This window comes from Portunus trituberculatus, chromosome 44, assembly GCF_017591435.1.
Source record: "Portunus trituberculatus isolate SZX2019 chromosome 44, ASM1759143v1, whole genome shotgun sequence".
NCBI lineage: Eukaryota > Metazoa > Arthropoda > Malacostraca > Decapoda > Portunidae > Portunus > Portunus trituberculatus.
Window position 1 is genome coordinate 4,318,054 of NC_059298.1, and position 4,377 is coordinate 4,322,430.

Here is a 4,377-nt window from a genome sequence, read left to right on the forward strand (position 1 = left end):
GCTTTTCTCTCTCTCTCTCTCTCTCTCTCTCTCTCTCTCTCTCTCTCTCTCTCTCTCTCTCTCTCTCTCTCTCTCTCTCTCTCTCTCTCTCTCTCTCTCTCTCTCTCTCTCTCTCTCTCTCTCTCTCTCTCTCTCTCTCTCTCTCTCTCTCTCTCAAGAACCGTGAGCATAAAACTGGTATAAAATCTGAAGAGAGACTAGAGCTTCTTCTCTTCGTTCTTACCTATCCTACGGTCTCCCTTCGTGGCCGTAATGAGTGTATACCTGTGATGGGGCGGCACACCTCAACACCTCCGCCTCGGTGACAGCGCACAGGTGACGGCCGGGGGAGTAATGATGGAGATGATTTAATTAAGGGAGAAATGAGCATGTAGTGTTTCAGTGAGAGGAATGGCGAAGAGGAAAGTAGAAGATCGATTATTTACAAGGAGAGAGAGAGAGAGAGAGAGAGAAGCAGGGTATTTTCTTATGTTTACTTCAACCCTTTCAGTACTGGGACGCTTCTTTACCATGAGTGTTTGGGTATGATTAGACGATTTTATTTACATTAAGAAGGGTTTATGGAGGTCGGAAGATTAATGGCCAGTATCTTCACTATTTCAAACCCAACATAATTTTCTGAAGCTGTATAAAATCACCAAATAGTAACTGGAATAGATGTGAAATCGCGTCGTGGTGCTGAAGAGTTTAGTTGTGCTTATTTCTTCACTTGAAATGTGTAAGAAATGTGTAAGATTGAAGTTTACCTAGTGTTTTTTTTATTCATATCTGTATCTACTTTCAAATCTAGTGAATGTTATTTATATTTTTGGCATATTTTCCTTCAGAATCTTTTATCTTTTAACCCTTTCGACTTTTCATTGGGGTTAGCACTCTAGTGGATTGTTTTTTTTTTTTTATTGCTCGTGATCACTTTTTTTTTCTTTTCTTAAGCCAAATTAATGTAAGACTAATCACAGTTATTACATTCATATTGCTTTTTATTTTCCTTCCCTTCATCGTCCTTTAGACAATTCACTTTTTTTTATTTTGTACTTATAAATTTTGGGCAAATTCGTGATTCATATGTAACAGTTGAATAATAAGATCAAGAAACTTAGCGGTTAGTTAATAACTGATAGTTAATGGTACTTGCTAATTAAAACTCTACTCGAATTTTTTCACAATGTAAGTAATGTTTAAATCTTCTCAATATAGCATCTGTATATTTGTCACTCACTCTTTGCACGATCTCTAATTGGTGCAAAGTTTGTCACCATATTTAATTTGCAATCCTAATCGGAACCTTTTGAAATTTGTCTTTCATTATAAGCTCATACCAGTCTTCTTTCCTTGTTGAAACAGGATAACACATAAATATAATCAGTTTTTTGGTATCGACTTTGTTAGGTTAGCTTGTCAAACCTAACCTGTGGTACTATAAACTAAAGCACATAATTCAATCAAATATGGTAATCTCATCCCTGTAAAAGAGGCTCGGGAACACTGATTTGCATATAGTGTTACGAAATATACTGCATATACACACGTGCTGATGTTGCTGATATACAATAACAATGAACTCAGTTAGTGCTTTATAAGTTGTTAATTAAAGTCCACACCCCTTCACAGCTACTCTGCTAACTCACATTCCCTGGTGATCGATCGTACAGTATTACCACTCACCAGCTCCTTCCCTCCTCACCTCCATTGTCTTGCCATACATCCATCCTCTGCTTGGTCTCCTCCATCTTCTATTCAGTATTATTTTCCCCATCATCATCCACTTAATTGTAGATCTTCCTTTCACTCGTATTGGTTTTCCAAGACATATTTTATTTATTTTTCTTTTTTTTCTGAATGGTATCTGTGTGTGTGTGTGTGTGTGTGTGTGTGTGTGTGTGTGTGTGTGTGTGTGTGTGTGTGTGTGTGTGTGTGTGTGTGTGTGTGTGTGTGTAATAATAATAATAATAATAATAATAATAATAATAATAATAATAATAATGATAATATAGGGTTTATTCTGATTGCAGTACATACACACTGAAAATATACATCGGTGTGATGGCGGGGAGGCTTAAGATTAGTTAGTTAGCCAAATGGTTTATCGCACGCATCATGGTGGGGATTGCACTGTATGTGTGTGTGTGTGTGTGTGTGTGTGTGTGTGTGTGTGTGTGTGTGTGTGTGTGTGTGTGTGTGTGTGTGTGTGTGTGTGTGTGTGTGTGTGTGTGTGTGTGTGTGTGTGTGTGTGTGTGTGACCATGCATTTTTTTTTCACTGTGCTCTGAATCTCAACAAAGAATCACCTTAATAATAGAATTGTTTATGTGCCAGTGATGATAGTAATGGTGGTGACAGAGGTTGTATTATTAAGTGTCACTTCTAGCAGTAGTGATGAGGTCATAGCAAAAAAAAAGAATTATCATACTGTTATTTCTAGTAATGGTGAAGGTGACAAAGACATGGGTAGATATGGGAGTTGCTGAAATGGTGATATTCTTAATAGTGGTGCTGAAAGGACGGTGACTCGATGTGATAGCCATAATAACTGCTTGGTGCTGGTGTTAGTGGTGGTAGTGGTGGTGAGAGTGATGGTGTAATTGTAATCCTGATGTTATTTTTACTAATGGTGGTGTGACTGGGGATGATTTGGTGTGATATTGCTATAACTTATTAGTGTTGTGGTGGTGGTAGTGGTGAAGGTGGTGATGAGCGTAAGTGGTGAAAGTATAATGGAAGTGTTGGTATTTTCTTTTGTGTTGGTGATAATAGTGATGACTTAGCATTTTAGATGTTAATGTGGAAGTGGTGAGAGTAATAGTGGTGAATTACAATACCGTTACTCTTATTGGTGATGGTGATAATGGTGACGACTTGGTGTGGTAGTTGCTGTAATTGAATGGTACTGTGGTGGTGACGGTAGTGGTGGTGGTGATGGTGGTGGTGGTGACTGTTGGTGTTGTCGTGGGCGAGCGTCTTCAATTTTTCACTGTCGGCGGGAGTGACAGATTATTGGGGCAGCGCCACAAACACGAGGCCCCAACACCCCCTCCCTCTGCCGCCCCTCCCTCGTCCCCCCCAACGCCTTCAATCTTCATTCCGTCGGCCCATCCCGGACTAACCCACCATTTCCCCGCCGCTGCTCACGCTAGGGGAAAAATATAAATACATTCGATTGTAGAATGTCACCCAAATGTGCACATTGTATATGAAAAGAAAGTGACTTCAGAGCCTCTCCTTCGTGGAAAAGCGGCGCACTTCTCTCCATCACTGGATGAGTTTAGTTTTTTTTTCAATCTTTTTTTTTTTAACAGACAATGTAGTTTTAATTATATTGTGTTTACTGCTCTTACTCTGGAATTTCTCTACTTCTCTTTGGTGAAAGGCTTTTTTTCTGTGACTACTACAAGATTTTTTTATTTCGACAATATTGCTTTGCCTTTTTCCTGAGGTAAAAATGTAATTTACATATAATTTCATCATCAACCACTTATTTCAACGGACTTTATACAGATTTTTTCTGCCACTTTTCTTGTCTCTCTTCCTGTACAAATTGCCAGGCGACGTTTGATCTTGAGTGTGGGGCTCCGAGGGCCGCGGTAAGCTACTTGTGTCAGGGAATCTCGCCGGAAAATTTGAGTCAAAATATTGCGAGGCAGAGGGAGTGATGCATCACTCTGGCCGCACGTCACGGGTCACGCCGCCTGATTTATGATTTTTTGAAAGTTCCTGATAAACGTCTCTGCCAAGACAGGGAAATTTAAGCCTCAAAAAAATATCCATAATGATAAAAAATGTCAAAGAGAAGAATTGAGGGGAGGGAAAAAAGTCTCCTTTATATAATATTTCCTGAGTAGCGCGTGGCATCCGGCATCGTAGGGAAGGACGAGCCTTGAAATCGAACATGTGGGATAATTATCGTACTTGATCCCGCAGCGTCCTCGTGGACTCAGCGCTGCCAAAGGTTGTGTTGCAGATCGCACCCGGGAATGAAACACTTCTCAACACACTTCTATATCTATAGAGTACAGGCAAAACACGTAGGTATCTTATTTACTCCTATAATCTCAGCATTACTGCCACCTGCGGGATGTGAGGTCCGAGCTCTAAGACTCTCCAGAAGAGGCACGGAAGCCACAGTTTCCTACAAGTGCCACAAGTTTAACCACGGAAGCTCCAATCTGACCGTTGACAGGCTGCCCTCGATATGCCGCCAGCCACCACGCCTCAGGAGCGGAGAGATGCCAACAAGATACACGGAGGCGATTGAGGATCAGCGGGAAGGCGACTCGGCCATCTCGATCGTGGAATGAAAGAGTCGATAACAAAGTAGGAGAGGTCGGTGTCCCTAAGCGAGGCGCGGAGTCGTAGGGGGGAAAAGAGCAGCCAGCGGTCA